The sequence below is a fragment of the Trichechus manatus genome, unplaced genomic scaffold (genome assembly GCF_000243295.1).
Source record: "Trichechus manatus latirostris isolate Lorelei unplaced genomic scaffold, TriManLat1.0 scaffold00025, whole genome shotgun sequence".
Taxonomy (NCBI): domain Eukaryota; kingdom Metazoa; phylum Chordata; class Mammalia; order Sirenia; family Trichechidae; genus Trichechus; species Trichechus manatus.
This window is the reverse complement of record NW_004443961.1, coordinates 10323765-10339886: the sequence shown is the minus strand read 5'-3', so window position 1 is coordinate 10339886 and position 16122 is coordinate 10323765. Positions and strand designations below refer to the sequence as shown.

Sequence of the window (16122 nt, the reverse complement as noted above, 5' to 3'; positions counted from 1 at the left end):
TCAGGGCATTCAGTAGTTATCTTTCTCATTTGTTGATTGTAGATTTGTTTCGTCTCTTTTTTTTTTTTTAAATTTGAGTATGTCTTAGCAGGCGGACTGTGTGTTCTTTGTTGTTTGCTCGTCTGTGGGCACAATACTTTTCGCCTCCTTCTCCCACTGGCAGGGTCAGTCACTCAGATATGGTACGGCAGGGCAGGTCTAGCTGAAGAGGAGTAACTGGGTCGGGTTGTTTGTGGCACTTACTACAGCCACCAGAGCGGGTCGGTAATCAGTGCATGGCAGGTTCCAGTAGGTCGTTCCTGTTCTGCTTGATGGTGTGATGTCAAGCGCACGGTGCAGGTAGGAAGGATGTAGCAGGGAGATTGTTATGTCTGGATCTAAGATGGATATGGGAGAGAGGAGAGAGGAACAGGAGCCAAAAACACAAGGAAACAAAAAAGAATGCTAGGGGAGCTTACCTTTGGAGTGGAGAGATGAGAGACTATGAAATGGAGAAAAACAGAAAGTGGAAGAGGAAGAAAAGAAAAGAATGAATAAATAAAAATCAGTTAGGTTAAAGAACCGCGAAGTTCCCAGGGATCCCACCGGTGCAGCTATGAGGTCTTTGGCAGTTGCTCTCAGGTGTTGCAGTACAGCGTGGCTAGAAGGCGTAGAGGTATACAACGCCAGGTATTCAGGGAACATAAAGAGAAGGAAGATATAGAGAGACGAGAAACAGTTGTTTTGTCTCCCGCTGGACGCTCCGTGAGGGTGCTTACTCGTACCCCCTGTTTGCTGGTCTCTGATAGGAGTCCAAGATGGCGGATCTGTGCTGCTTTAGCTGGAAGGGGACCTCTGCATGAATCTCTCCTCGTTCTCCTTTCTCAGTCAGTTTTCTCACTCCGTTTGGTGCTTGGCTGAGTTCTTTATCTCTTCATTTGATGTTTTAGAGTTTCAGGGTTGTTGTATTCTCTGTTCGGCTTAGTTTTTTGGATCTTTGCTGTGGAGGGACGGCGTGGTGCTTCTGCCTACAGCGCCATTTTGCAGGAACTCCCTTTTATATTTATTTTTGTCTGGACTGGATGTCGGGATTCGGGCTGGCGCTGCCCAGGAAGCTCCAGCATCAAATGTGCTTGGCCGTTCCTCTTCCTACCTTAGCCGAGCTCCAGGATTATTTTTAAAGGCTATTACTTTCTATAGATTGGCTTGTAAGAGTTCATTTTGTCATGATAGGTTTGGTTTATTATACAGAATCTGTGGAAGCTAGTCTGATTGTAAACAAGAAAATAAATTTCTTTTCAAAACTTCATTTTGAGTTCATACTAATGTAGTTTTATTGTCATTATCTCATTAAATATAAAGTACGAGAGAAAAAAATCCAGTGTCACTACTGACATCTGACTCTCTATCCATCCAACTAAAAATATAAAAGCAAACTGTACTTATGTCAAAATTTGAGTTTGCTGAAAGCAAACTCTGTTCATGGTGTTTATTAGGGAAGATCTTTGAGATCACCACCTGTATAAAAAAGGGGAAAGAAGCAGAATTGGGCTTTAACGGCCTAGTCTTACCCCATGGGAAGGTTTAAAGGTAACACGGCACATCAGAAACTTCTGTGCTGGGTTGAAATGATTGGGTCTTCATTCTTCCACTTGATCAGTCATTGTACATAGGCTGTCCCAGGAAGAGCACACCCTGGATGTAGTGAATCTCTACAGTTAAAGAAACTCCTATATGGGATGACAGTTAAACATTCTCTCCTGACAGCTATCCTAGAAGCTGCGCCAACAAGTCCTTCCTTGAAGGGGAATCAGGTGATACATATCCAAGTTCGCCACCATTTATATTGTTATATGCCAGACATTGTTCTAAGTTCTTTACATATCTTAATTCACTTCATACCGCAACCACATGAGAAAATTACTTTTGTGATTCACGTTTTGCAGACAAAGAAATGAAGGATTATGGAATTTAAGTGACTTACCCAACATCATACAACTAGTAAGTGGCAGAGCTGGTGAATTCAGGCAGCCTGGTCCAGAGCACAATGCTTGCCATTATGCTACATTGCCTCTGAGAGCCACTAAGTCAAAGATTTCCTAAGAGCGCCAACTACATTTTTCAATTCATTCTTTATGCTGTTTATCTTTCTGAATTGCCTGCATGATTTAGTTTGTTTTACTTCTTGAAACTCTCTCTTCAGTTGACTCATATATCACTTTGCTAGTGTTCCCACCTACCTTTCTGGATTTTTCTGGTGGCTTTTCTTCATGACTCTATTCCTTAAATGCTAGTGTCTTTGTATAGTTCATTTCTCACTTCTCTACTCACACTGCACGTTGTACCTGGTTTATTACATCCACTCTCATGCTGCCATCAATTCTTATTATATCATAAAAGGCTCAGGCATCAAGTCATGTTAGAAGTGAGTGACGGTGGGAAAAGGGAAGATCAAGCCATAATTGCTCTAAGCATGAGTTGCTGAGAAGAAGAAGGGTCAGAAGTTAGTATCCAAAGGGCACCCATTTCAAGGGAAGAGGACAAAATATGATCTAGGAATTACGGAAACAATAGCAACAGCAGCTAGGAAGGTGGTTGTATGTGAATTGAGTTATACCAGAATTCAAGTTGAGGACCACAATATGGCATTACAGGAACTATTTAAAATGGAATCTCTCACCCTAAAATCATCCACCTGTGGTATCATGCTAGCCTTCAGTAGTCAAAAAACCAGAAATGGAACCTAAATGTGGAGGAAGAGATTGGTAGGAATAATTTTAATTTCAAAGCATATAAAAAAGTAAGATAATTTTCAAAAGATTTAATATTAGCCTACTCTTTTAATAGGAATACATATTGGAGTTCATTTGTATTTGAAATGAGGATTGAAAGATTCTTTCAATAACTTAAATTTTGTGGTGTTGATTTATGAAAGGAAAACCTGGCTGTATTCTTAAGCCTCATTAGATATATTTTAATATATTCAACATTGTATATGTAAAAATAATTAAGATGCATTCTGGTAAGCTCCTAACCAGTGATTTTAGAAACAAGTCCATATGCCATGAATATTATTTAAATATTACTGATATTAACTAAATATCCTTTTAAAGTTTTGGGCATATTAAAGGGGAAAAAAACACCATAAACAATTAGATTTTATTTTTTTAACCACAGATTTGCTTTGATATATGCAAGCATCATATATATTTCATATCTAAAGTATCCTTAATTGTCTCACATAAATATGCTTTTATTTAAATCTTTATAAGGCTTTATAGTGCTATTACATTATCTACAATAACAATAAGAAAACTTTTAGTGTGTACATTATTGTTTTTATCAATTAAAGTTTGACAAATTTTATTTTCAAAGATATAACGGACATCCTAAATCGACAAATGAAGTGTGACAATTTTCTGTTTGCTGAATATTAATGTGAACAAACCTCCCAATATCATGTAAAACATTTTGAGAGCTATTACTTTTCTTTCTTTGACACCATATCTCTGACATGTATCTTCTTTAAAGTTAGGAACCAGAGATTTACAGAGTATCAGTTAAACACAGAAATAATAATTCTGTAATATGAGCAAAACTTCTGAAATTTACTATGATTATACCATCTAAAGGAAAGTGTCCAAACCTAGGCCACCCATGTCGTCGGGGAAATATAATGTGTTCCTTGCTTAAGAAAATAGAGGCCTATTCACGGAGTTAGGTTGTGACCAATCCCACAAGGCAGACGGTGTTTTCACTAGCATAGTTGGGGAAATGGATGATGGACAGCAAAGAACAGATGCCTATTATTGTGAATTTATGTGTAGGCATATGACATGGGAATGTATGACATTGTGAATGAAACAATTATCCAATGTTATAATAAATGCTGTTACTGAGAAAGGTACCATTACTCTTTGTATTTAAAATATACTAAAATTTGCCTCTTTGTTGTCTCAAAACCATCCATGGATTCGATTATTGGCTCTATAATAATGTGTCAGAGAAGAAAACACAGACAAGAAATATTTTTTAGGCTAAAATATGATTTAACTTTTGAAATTATTGTTTCAAGTGTTCCTGAAGCACCTGGAAAATTCAAAGGTGCTTCAAAGGAGAGAAGTATTTCTTGATCCATGATTTAATCTCTGTTTCCCCATTACTTTAGGATTCTATGGTAGAATTGCCTGTGTTCTCAAAATTTCAATTCCATAGAAATGGTGAGATGTCAGTTTGAAAGTGGAAATATATTATTACATCTATTCATTGTTCCCATGTATAATGCGATAGTCTGACACAAGTTAATATATTCAATCTTTCATTTATTTCCATTTTTCAACAAATACTTATTTAGTATTCCCATTTTCTCAGCAACTTTCTAGATGTTGACAATACACAGATGAATGAGACCAAAGTGAATAGCATGAATAGAGGTACAAGTTTTAGATAGCAGATGGTGTATTTGGGAAACTGTGTCAGACATGCCAAGAGTGAGAGGAAATGATGTTGAGGCCAAATTATGAAGGACCTCTTATGTCAATGAATTTAGAATGTGTCTGTTAGGATGAAGGCTTAATGAAGTTTTGTAAGTGGTGGAATAACCTGACCAGATCTGTATTTAGAAAAATACTGCTACGGGATTGATTAGAGAAGGGAAAAGCTGGCGAAAGGAATTGAGTACCTATTATGTGCCAGATCCTGGGAGTATAAACGTTAATAAGATATCATCTCAGCACTCAAGGAACTTAGGGTTGTGAAGGAAACACACTTGTAAAAATGCAAATTTAACAATGTCTTTACTAAAGAAATAAACATTAAAGGACGAGTGCCTATGACCATATGTGTGCATGCTGGGGGTCCTAATGGAAAGGAGGGTTGGTGGAGGTAGAGGATGGTCAAGGCAGATACTCAAAAGTGATGCATGAATTTGAAGTTCAAGGACTGATACAGGTTCACTGGGGGGACAAGGGTTGGAGTCAAGATCTTCCCCAGCAAAGATAATAACCTATAACCCCTTGCAGTGGAGTCAATTCCGACTCATAGGGACCCTATAGGACAGAGTAGAATTGCCCCATAGGGTTTCCAAAGAGTGCCTGGTGGATTCAGACTGCTGACCTTTTGGTTAGCAGCTGACCTCTTAACCACTACGCCACCAGGTTTTCCAGCAGAGATAATAAGATAGGTAAAAACAGTGAGGTATGAGAAAGGATAGTGTACTTGGAAAGATCATATAAGTAGGTATTACTAAATCAAAGGATAAAGTTATGGAGAAAAGAGTGGAGATTTTGGTGAAAAAGTCAGCAGAGGCTAGACGAGAATATGGTGCTCTTCTACTTAGTTTTACTTAGGCAACGACAAGTTTTGTAAGATTTTATGCAGAAAAATAGACACTTTAGAGTGATCTCTCTGACAACAGAAGTAGTCGAAGATTGGAGGCAGAATATTGTGAGGAAACAATTGCAAGAGATGGTAAGGACTGGAACTAAAAGGATGAAATAGAGACTTGGAGAGAATGTATACATTCTAAGGACATTTACAAGGAGTCCTGGTGGCATAGTGGTTAAGCACTCAGCTGCTATCCGAAAGCTCTGAGGTTGGAACCCACCAGCTTGTGTGTGGGACAAAGACGTGTCAGTCTGCTTCCACAAAGATTACAGCCTTGGAAACCTTATAGGGCAGTTATACTCTGTCCTATAGGGTCAGTATGAGTTGGAATCAAATCAAATCAACAGGAACAGCAGTAGGTTTGGTTTTGGGGTTAAAGACATTTACAGGGTAGAATCTACAGTATTTAGTGATCTCTTGGATATGAGGTTTCAAGTGAGAGGAGCATTTCTGATGTGGGCAAAATGTGAAGAATAGTAGTCACTTAAAATGAAGGCATAGGTAAGGAGCAGAGAGGTAGTGAAGCTTATTCTTTTACTTTAGACACACTGCGCTTGAGGTGCCAATGTGATATAGCCAGGAGGCATAAAAAAAAGTAAAAATTATGAATCAGGGAGAGAGATTGAGTTTAATATGTAAATCTTGGATTAAAGTCTAAGTCCCTGCCTTATCCTAGTTTATTGCCTCATTCCCCACCTCTCCCTGACTTCAGTGATGATTAATACAGAAGAGGACTAAGGACAAATCTTGGCAAATGGGAACAGGCCTAGAAGAATATAAGGTAGTCACTTCCCAGTAGCAGGTGAGATTTGGAGGCAGTTTAGGGTACAGCTGCCATATATCTAAGGGCTTGAGAGTATATGAAATCTTAGTTTCTTCCCTGGATCTTCTTCATTGATCAGTGTGCTCAGAATTTTTGCCAACTTCCTTTCATGGATAGGGTGGTTGATAAATGTCTTATGGAAGCAGTGGTGGTGATGATAATACATACATTTTTATGATTTAAAGGTAACCTAAGTCTAGTTTTCTGGTTTAAAAAAAAAAAAAGGTATTCGAAATTTTCTGAAGTCAGAGTTGATCTCATTATACCTCATTGCGTGTATTCTAGATTGCTGGTATATCATATTACATAGATATTATATGCATAACAAATTATACTAAATTATGCTAAAATCATGGAGTAGGTCTTACATAAAATGTCTAAATATAAAAACAAAATGAAAATATTAAACATAGTGCACACTTCAATATATTTGTAGGTAGTTAATTTCAGAAAAGAAATATTTTATACTTCCAAAAACTTTTGAAATCCCCCAGAATTTCCCTTTTAAAGTCAACTTTTCCACATAAAAAAGATAATTTCATTTCAGAAATAGTTATTTGCTTTTGTTTTACTAACCTATGGAATGTGTTATTTTATTTATCGGATTGTATTAACTATCAGTTTTGTGATTTAATTTTAAGTATTATCAACAGATTAGTACTCTTTTCTCTGGGCTTGATTCATGTTGGTCATTTTTGCCTTGAATTAAAAATAATGAATTTGTAAATACCACATTACCTTGGTCACCCTGCCAAAAAAGTTTGAGTAATAATAATAATAAAATCTGCTGTAGGGTATTTCCCAAAGGCATCCAAATATAAGAAGGGTGGAGAGATCCAAGAAGCCCAAAGTAAAAATCTGTATCCATGTATTTCTATCCGGGGGGGGCGGTGGGAAGCAAGTCCATTAATCCATTTTACTTCCTTGTTAGAAAATAATTAGCTTTTAATATCTAAAAAACTGCTATCTGGCATGTTTTTCTATCTATTCCTAAAAGGTATAATAATACAAGTGGGTAGGTTATAGAGAGTTTTAACAGACTGAATTGGGTTTCTCCAGGAGGTTTTAAAATCGATTAGGTGGGCAGCCACATGGTGTTGCTATTCTCGAGAGGACTCTAATCGGTGATTGAATTTAAATAACTTTTAAATCATCTTCTAAGTCCAGAAATTTAATATTATGTAATGCTATGAATGACTGCCTTCATTGCTATAGTGATTGGACAATATCTGAAGCAAACTTTCTGAGTCAGATGGCCCTGAAAGTATGGTGAGTGGGGAAAGTTGTTGAGGAAAGGGAAGAGGAAGTATAGTATAGAAAATATTGATAATCACATACCTGTCCCTTTAATTATTTTCTCTAAATATCACTGTAAAAATGGTGTGACAGTGGCATCTGACCTCCTCTAACTTCACAAAGAGGAAGGAGAATCAAGATCCAGCTCTAGCTCCGTGGGTCTGCAAACCTAGCTCCACCAAGTGCCAGCAGGCACCCTACTGCTCCAGCAAGCCTCCTGCCCAAAGACATTCAGCTTTCTCTCTCCATGGGCTGGGAAGCCCACTGCACCATCTCCTGCCAGTCTCCTGAGGTCTCCTGCCCCTGATGTCAGTGTTTCTCTGCCGCTGGTTCTCACTGTTTCCTAGTTCCAAGAGCTACTCAGCTCAGGGATCCCAGGTCAAAGGACACGCTCACTCCTGGCTTCTTTCTTGGTGGTGATGAGATCCTCTCCTCCCACCTCTGAGATGTCTCATTTTAAGCCTAGAGGGATGGCAAAACTGACCAATCCCTTTGTTAGGGTTCCATATACCTTATTTACATAGCCACATTCAATCATTGTGTGTGAGCCACAAAGACTATGGCTAGAGTCACAAAGACTATGGCTAAAAGGACCATATTACATAACTAATTGCACCACAGTCACTGTCTCAGACAGATTTTTGATATACCGTGACAGGCCATTCAAGAATATACTTTGTGGATTTTTCACGTGTTGTATTCTGTTTATCGAAGGAAGACTAATCCATACCCTTCGTAAAATAGAAATTAGGAATGAGGCCAAAGTCGGTTGATGAGAATACACTTTTTTGTTATAGATTTGCTTGTTTCTGACCAAAATGAATAACTGGTTATTTTTCTGAAGCCCTGAAGTCATTTTATATATAAAAACAGAAATGTAAATTGTCTATTCTCTATTGAAAGGGTAGGTAAGTTAGTAAATAATTTCAAAGCAAGATTCTAAAGCATATATATTTCTAGGCATTTTAATTTGTCATATTTATGTTTAGCTCATTACTCCTACAGACAGTTGCCAGTGGTTACTCTACTTAACCTAGCCTGATTTAGTCCAGTTACAGTCATCCTTACTTTTATATCTATAGTCTTCTGGGATGATTTATGCTCTAGCTGGCTCTGGCTCCCTTATTTCCTGATAGCTTGCCTGCTCTTTGCCACCTTAAGATACTGGGAACCAAGCCATTAACTTAGTTACTCTACTTTATCTATCTCTATTTATCTTTTTATTTTTGAAACACAACCAATTTTATTCAAATTCTCCAAAATTTATACTCAATTTGTTGTTTCTAAAATGTAAGTCACACCTTACATAATGGTTTTATTGTTGCATCTTTATGTCAGTGTTTTCATTTTTTCTTTTTTAACAGTTCTTCAATAGAAGCCAGAGTCCTAAGTTGCCCAGTTAGGAGCCTCTGACCTACTATTCTGATTAAGTTTCTTCTCAATATTCATGACTAACGTTTGGCTTCTAAACAAAAGACTTTTGGTCTTTTCAATCACTTGCTGATAGGGTAAGACTGCATTGTTACCCATAACCACATGACCTAATTTAGAATCAATCTTGGCATCGAGTCTTGCATTTCTAATCAAATTCACAATCCACCTTTCAGCTTCTTCGGTGGTCGTGTTCAGTTTATCTGCTAACATGTAATGCTGATATACTGATGGATGCGACAAAAAGTCTCAAATATGAATTGCATTTTCAATGAAATCCTCAAGACAAGCCACCAAGAACTCATTCACAAGCACTGATTCACATTCCTTCAGCTTTTTCTGAGCCCCATCAAAGTCCAAGTTAATGTATAAGCATTCAACAAACTCTGTAATTGGATCTTTATATGTGTAAGATTCCTGTTGAATAAACTTGATTAGGTCTTTTGGCACCTGCCGGTGCTTTCCAACATCTCTGTTTGTTATGACAGCTGTAGTCAAATAGCGGAGAATACGTGGACACTTTGTCTGAATTGCTTTAAGATACTGTGGCTGGTAAAGGAAGAGGTTGATAATGTTATCGCAGCCTTTAAGGTGGCTGAAGAAAACAGAGACCAATGAATGAGCCATGTTCGCTGCTGAAGAGACTGGAGGGGAGAACTCACAGAATTATTATCTGTGATATCTTTTAACCATGTAAGGTCTTCAATTGGCTGCATCCCAATACTGTATTAAGATTTCAGAAGCCAATTTTCCCCAAAGTGAACTCAAAGCATTTATATCTATTGCTGGAACCACCACTCTAAAAAAGTAAAGATATTCTGCTGCTCCTGAGTAATTCCTGCATTTATACTGGTATTTTACATACCTCTAGAGAGTGTCTAAATATTCCTGCCTGAAAGCATGCCTGTCCACCAGGCAGTCAAATAACATCCGACCACTCTTGGTTGACCGCATTTGCCTTGTAGTTTCTGGAATTTCAAACATATTCACAATTGGTTCTGTTTCTGCCTGAAGTTATTTTAATTCTGCAACAACTGTGGTTCTTTTTTCTCTCAAAACACGAGGAATATCACTGGAATAAAGGTTTTCATATACATCCATAGCAAAGACTACCATGTTGGTATCACTAAGAAGTTCCACTTTCCCTTATAATAATTCTTTTTCATTATATACTCATTTATTGAGAGAAAACTGAAGCAGCAGAAAGACAAGATGCCAATAAAAAAAAACAGTTAAGAAATCAATTGGCTTATTGCATTTGGCAAATCTGCTGCAAAAGACCTCTTTAAAGACTGGAAAAGCAAAGACGTCAGTTTGAGGACTAAGATGCACCTGACCCAAGCCATGGTATTTTCAATCGCCTCATATTCGTATGAAAGCTGGATAATGAATAAGGAAGACTGTAGAGGAACTGATGCCTTTGAATTATTGTGTTAGAGAAGAATGTCGAATATACCATGGACTGCCAGAAGAACAAATAAATCTGTCTTGGAAGAAGTACAGCCAGAATACTCCTTAGAATCAAAGATGTAGAGACTTCATTGCATGTACTTTGAACATGTTATCAGAAGGGACCAGTCCCTGGAGAAGGACAGCATGCTTGGCAGAGTAGAGGGTCAGTGAAAAAGAGGAAGACCCTCAATGAAATGGATTGACACAGTGGACGCAACAGTGGGCTCCTCCCTAACATGCTAACCCATTGCCGATGAGTCGATTCCAACTCATAGAGGCCCTATGGGACAGAGTAGAACTGCCCCATAGGGTTTCCAGGGAGCAACACGTGGATTCAAACTACCAGCCTTTTGGTTAGCAGCCCAGCTCTTAACAACTGCACCATCAGGACTCCTGTATATTCACTCAACATCAAGTGAAGTTTAGTAAATATTCATCAAGTACATATGACAGCCACAGATTTATAGTTGTTAAAACAAAACAAAACTTGTAAAATATGCATATATCACTAAGGAAGAATTTGTCTTTTGTGGTATACAAATGTCCCATTTCCGCTACCTACCTGCAGCTCTTTGGGTAGTTCCCCTCTTCTCTCTCTTAATGACTCTCTTCCTCCACTTTAAGCTTTCCAAGACAAATATGAAAATCCCTATGAAACAGAGAAAGGTCACTCTAGAAATTTATTTTTCCGATCCAAACCTTTTTAAGGAAAATATATTTTGAATATTGATTTGTAATACAGTTTTATCAAGAGACTTGACCAAGGGTGGTTTGTTTGTTGTGGTGGTTGTTTCATTTTTTATTTCCCATACAATGTTATCACGGGAAGTTTCAAGGAGTTGTTTTTATTTTCTTACTAGCACTGGAGAAAGTAGATAATAACCTCATACTATGACTATCTCCAGCTGACACCTTTTATGAGTTCACCGTACATTCTCATTTTGTAGGGAGGGGTTTCCTGAAGAAAGCACTTGTTCCACCCCACAATTACCTTCTTCAATTTATCATAGAGAAATTGCTTTTATTCAGTAGGTAGTATTTGAAAGACTAATTTGCCCCTTTTTCTTCCACTGAACTCTCCATAATGATTACAGAATGTGAGCTAGTTCTGTTTTTCTGTCAACATTTTATCATTTAGTACCTGTGAAAACAATTCCCACTTTACTAAACACACTCAGGGTCTGATCTGTTTTACACTAAAGTACTTCTAAATATCAGATAAATGGGTATACAAGGGCATACAGTTATCAAATACTGCTGTTTATTACCTAACCCAAAATGCAAGATGCAAACTAACATAGATGCTCAATAACTATTCCTAAAATGTGTTGAATTTCTATTGTTCCTCTCTAATATTGTTTTCCTTTCAATCTAAATATAGAGCTTGGCAACTTGGATCACAAAGGAATTGTTCTGAACTGGAGATTGTAGAGCAGTGTTTGTGTACTGGGTTAGAAGCACAATTCGTATTTTTCATGCATGTCGCCCTTTGTAGTTACAAAGCACTATCAATGTTAGTATAACATTTGATTTTCTAACAACTCAACCTAGAGAGTGTTTTCAAACTATACATCTCTTGCTGCAGGCCACATCAGAATTCAGGGTGAGGGTGATGTGGAGGCGAGGGATTACAAGAGACTGGAAGTAGGACCTGGGATCTGTGCAAAGTCCTCAAGTGATTCTGTTATGTACTGTATACTATTGGTAAGTTGATGGCCCACAACAGTGGTTCTAAAGTAGCGTCCTCCCATCAGTAGCAGCAGCCTTACTGAATGGGAACTTACTGGAAATACAAATGTTCAGGCCTTATCCGAGACGTACTAAATCAGAAAGTCTTGTGATGGAGCCCACTAATCTATGATTTAACCAGATCTACAGGAGATTCTGAAGTTTGAGAACCACCGGTCTCCAGCCATAGTTTAAAAAATTTGGTGGGGATTAGAGTACCAATGTCAGTGCCTGAGCTTTTTCCAGGCCTCCCAAATCAGCATCTAATAGAGGAGGGTGACATCTTTGTCACTGAATATTTTGAAAGAGCCATGGTGGCACAGTGGTTAAGAGCCTGGCTGCTAACCAAAAGGTCGGCAGTTCAAATCCACCAGCCACTCCCTGGAAACCCTATGGGGCAGTTCTACTCTGTCCTATAGGGTTGCTATGAGTTGGAATCAACTCGATGGCAATGGGGGAAAAGAACTGGTGATTCTAATGCCTATCAAAGTTGGAACCACCAACAGTGTTTGGTACCTGTATAAATAAATATCAGCTATTACTATTTCATTTACAGTTTTAATCATACAGTTGAGTTTATATGCATGATAGTAAAATAGGGGCTCAGACTAATTGTAAAGAAAGATATCAAACAATCGAGTCCAATACAATTAAATAAAAGGTATACCAAAGGGAGAGGCAAGTGCAATACAGGCATATGTGACGGAGATATATTTTAAGTCTTCTTAGTATATGATTGCTTCATCCCCTTTGGGTCCTGGTAGCATTTCATCCAAAGAATGAATAGGAATTGCCATAGCACTAATTGTTTAAACCTTTTGTGGCTTTAGATTTCATGCATATTAGGGGGCGTTTGTGGAATAGAGCATGTGACTGCAGCTTTGCCCTTCCTGAGGGTATTGCCTCCCCATCACTCTGCCCAGCTGGCACTGCTTTCTGGTCTTTCCATAATTTCATACACTTGTTTTATCCAGAGTCTCAAATATCTTTCAGAAAAATAACTCGTACAGGTTCTAGCCATGACATCTTTCTGCAAAGGGGCTCAAATTCAGCATGCCATGCTAAGCATGGACAAAAATTCCACACTACCCTCTCCACTGTTTTTGACAACATGCACAAAACTCTCTACTTCAAGCAAATGCTTCCCAATTCAAAAATATGTGCCACCAGCTCACCAGTGGTGTAATTGCCATATCCTGATTTTCATTGTGGTTGATGCTGAGTCTACCGGCTTTCTTATTTACTGTTTCCTAGAGATTGGCACACAATAGTCACTATATAATGATTTGTTTCTACTCAAGTTTTCAAGGTCAGATTGTTTAAAAAATGTAAACAGGGGTTTCTAATACCTATTTCAGTATATTTTTTTCATGATGCCACTTAATTTTAAGCTTGCGACTGGCAAGTGACTCCCTTCTCCATTGTATTTAATCAATTACATATGCTTTTATTTTTGAAACCTTTATGACCAGATATTAGCATCAGAAATATCAAAATTTGGGCTTGAAAATACTGACATCTAGTGCATTTTGTCCCTCTTAAATCCATCTTCCACATTGTAGCTAGAGTGCTCCATCTAAAATTCCAATATGACCATGTTTCTCCCCATTCAAAAATATTTTTAATAGCCTTCTGTTACTTAAAAAATGAAGTCCAAAACCTATATATGGTTTACATGGACACTTGATATCTGGCCTTTCTTTAGCTACCAACAGTCTGTGCCTCAGACTTTGCCATATTATCATCTACCCAACTATGTATATGCCCAGTTCCTTAAACTGACCATGCTCCTTTATGCCTTTGTCCCCAGCTCTCCCTTGGCTTCTTCTAGAATTCCTTTCCCAATTTGTACTCCTACTGAAACTCTACTCATTCTTAAGGGAAGGCAAGCCTCCCTTGCAAGCAGAAGTCACCCTATCTCTCCTTACCTGAAAAGCATAAATTTCACCCATGAGTTAATGGCATTGCCGGTGAACGCAGATCCTTCTCAAGACCCACCCTTACCTCTCATTGTTTATAGATCCATAAGTAGACTCAAAAACCAGCATACGACATGAGAACACATACCCACAACAGCAGAATGAGTACACACCCAAGTGTGACCTGGGATGAGGTGCTATGCACAGCAAAAGAATTGGAAGATCTGTATATTTATTATTTTATATTGTAGAAACCTAGGGGGAATATATTTAGAATGCATGCAAAACTATTAGACCAGGAGGAAAGGGAAATACTGTTGGATTGAAGAAAATTATTGATTTGGATAGATTTTCCAGAGATTCTGGATTTAGTGTGTGTTAGCTTGGGCTAGGTGTCTCTCTCCCAGTTTGCTTATTTGGTTGATTGAAAACTGAGTCCAATGTTGAACTACATTGATGTTGTGCTTGTGTGCCATCAAGTCAATTCTGACTCATAGTGACTCTATATGACAGAGTAGAACTGTCCCATAGGATTTCCTAGGCTGTAATCTTTATAGGAGCAGATCACCAGGTCTTTTCTTCCGGAGAGCTATGGGTAGTTTTGAACCTCTGACCTTTTGGTTAAGAGCTGAGTATTTAACCATTGCACCACCAAGTCTCCTTTGAACTACATTAAAGGAAGTGGAATGCCAAAAATGCTGTAGTTCTTTTTAAAGGAAAGAATGGAGTGACTTAAAGAAACAGGAAAAATGTGGATTCATTACGTCAACCTGCCCAACCGCTCCTACTCCACAAAGCTCTGCTAATTGGCTCTCCTTTTGAGCTGACAGCACCAGTGCCCTAATGTTAAAATTGACATTTTTCTCATTTATTCTCTGGACACTAAACTCCTCAAGTGGTTATAATTATTGTTACTTTATTCCCAGTGCCTAATAAGTGCCTGACACAAATTATTTTATTTTATTGAAATGAAGTACCACAACTTTATTTTTTTTCTATTTCAGGCACTATTATTTCATATTTTGATAAATGTATATTTGATGTTAAACAAATATTATCCATTCAGAGGTTTTTTTAATTGCATGGGTGACATGTGTTAGCTATTATTCTGCAACTTTTTCAGTCATTGCTAGTTTTGATTTATTTATTTATATATTGATTTATTTATTTTATTGATTTTAACTGCTCTGTCTTATTGTATTATATACTTAATTTATGTACATTATGCACTTAATTTATCTTTTCCTGTACTGATAGCCATTTAAATTGTTTCTAGTTTTTCCCTACAATTAATACTGCTTCAAGGTAATCCTTGCATGTTTTCCATTGAGTGTGATCAAAAGTTTCTCTGCAGTATCTCTCTTCCACCTAAAATAGGAATTTGGGAATTTTAGTGTATGCAAAATTTCAATTTATTAATCTCCACTAGGATTATGAATTTCTTACCAGTTTAAAATAGTGTAACATTGTTGTTTGTTTTTTAATAGCATTGTTGTTCTTAGCAACACTTAGCAACTGATAACTAAAATAGTTGAATATTTTTTCCTAAGCTTGTTGGCTACTCATGTTTCATGTTTTTTGACAAGCCTTCATACACTTTGCCCATTTTTTATATCTTTAGCAATTTGTAGGATATTTTATGAATAATGTGTACCAATCCTTTGTCAACTATCTGTGTTGCAGATATCTTCTCCCAATTTCTGACTCTTTTTTAACATCATGTATGATATCCTTTGTCCTGTAGAAGTTCAATTTGTTTTAATCCATCATAATGCCTTTTGTTTGCTGTGAGGTCAAAACAACTACCTCCTACATTTTTCATTTCAAATATTTGCCTTTTATTTATCTAGATGTTACACTTCAATAAAATCTGAGTAGACTGCTAATGACATTTTTTAATATGAAAATCCAATTATCTCAACACCATTCCTTAAATAGTTCATCATTACCTATTGATTGGTAATGCTGCTTATGTCATATAACAACTTCTCCTTTGTTTTTGTTTTTTTTTTTTCCCAATATTTTATTGTACTTCAGGTGAAGGCTTACAGAACAGATAGTTTCTCATGTAACAGTAACACACATGCTGTTTTATGACATTGGTTAACA

General features: G+C 37.3%; 1 pseudogene; it reads right to left on the bottom strand.

The window, feature by feature from the left end:
• Nucleotides 1-8851: 8851 nt before the first annotated feature.
• Nucleotides 8852-10045, bottom strand: LOC101341563 (eukaryotic translation initiation factor 3 subunit E pseudogene; annotated as a pseudogene).
• Nucleotides 10046-16122: the final 6077 nt, after the last annotated feature.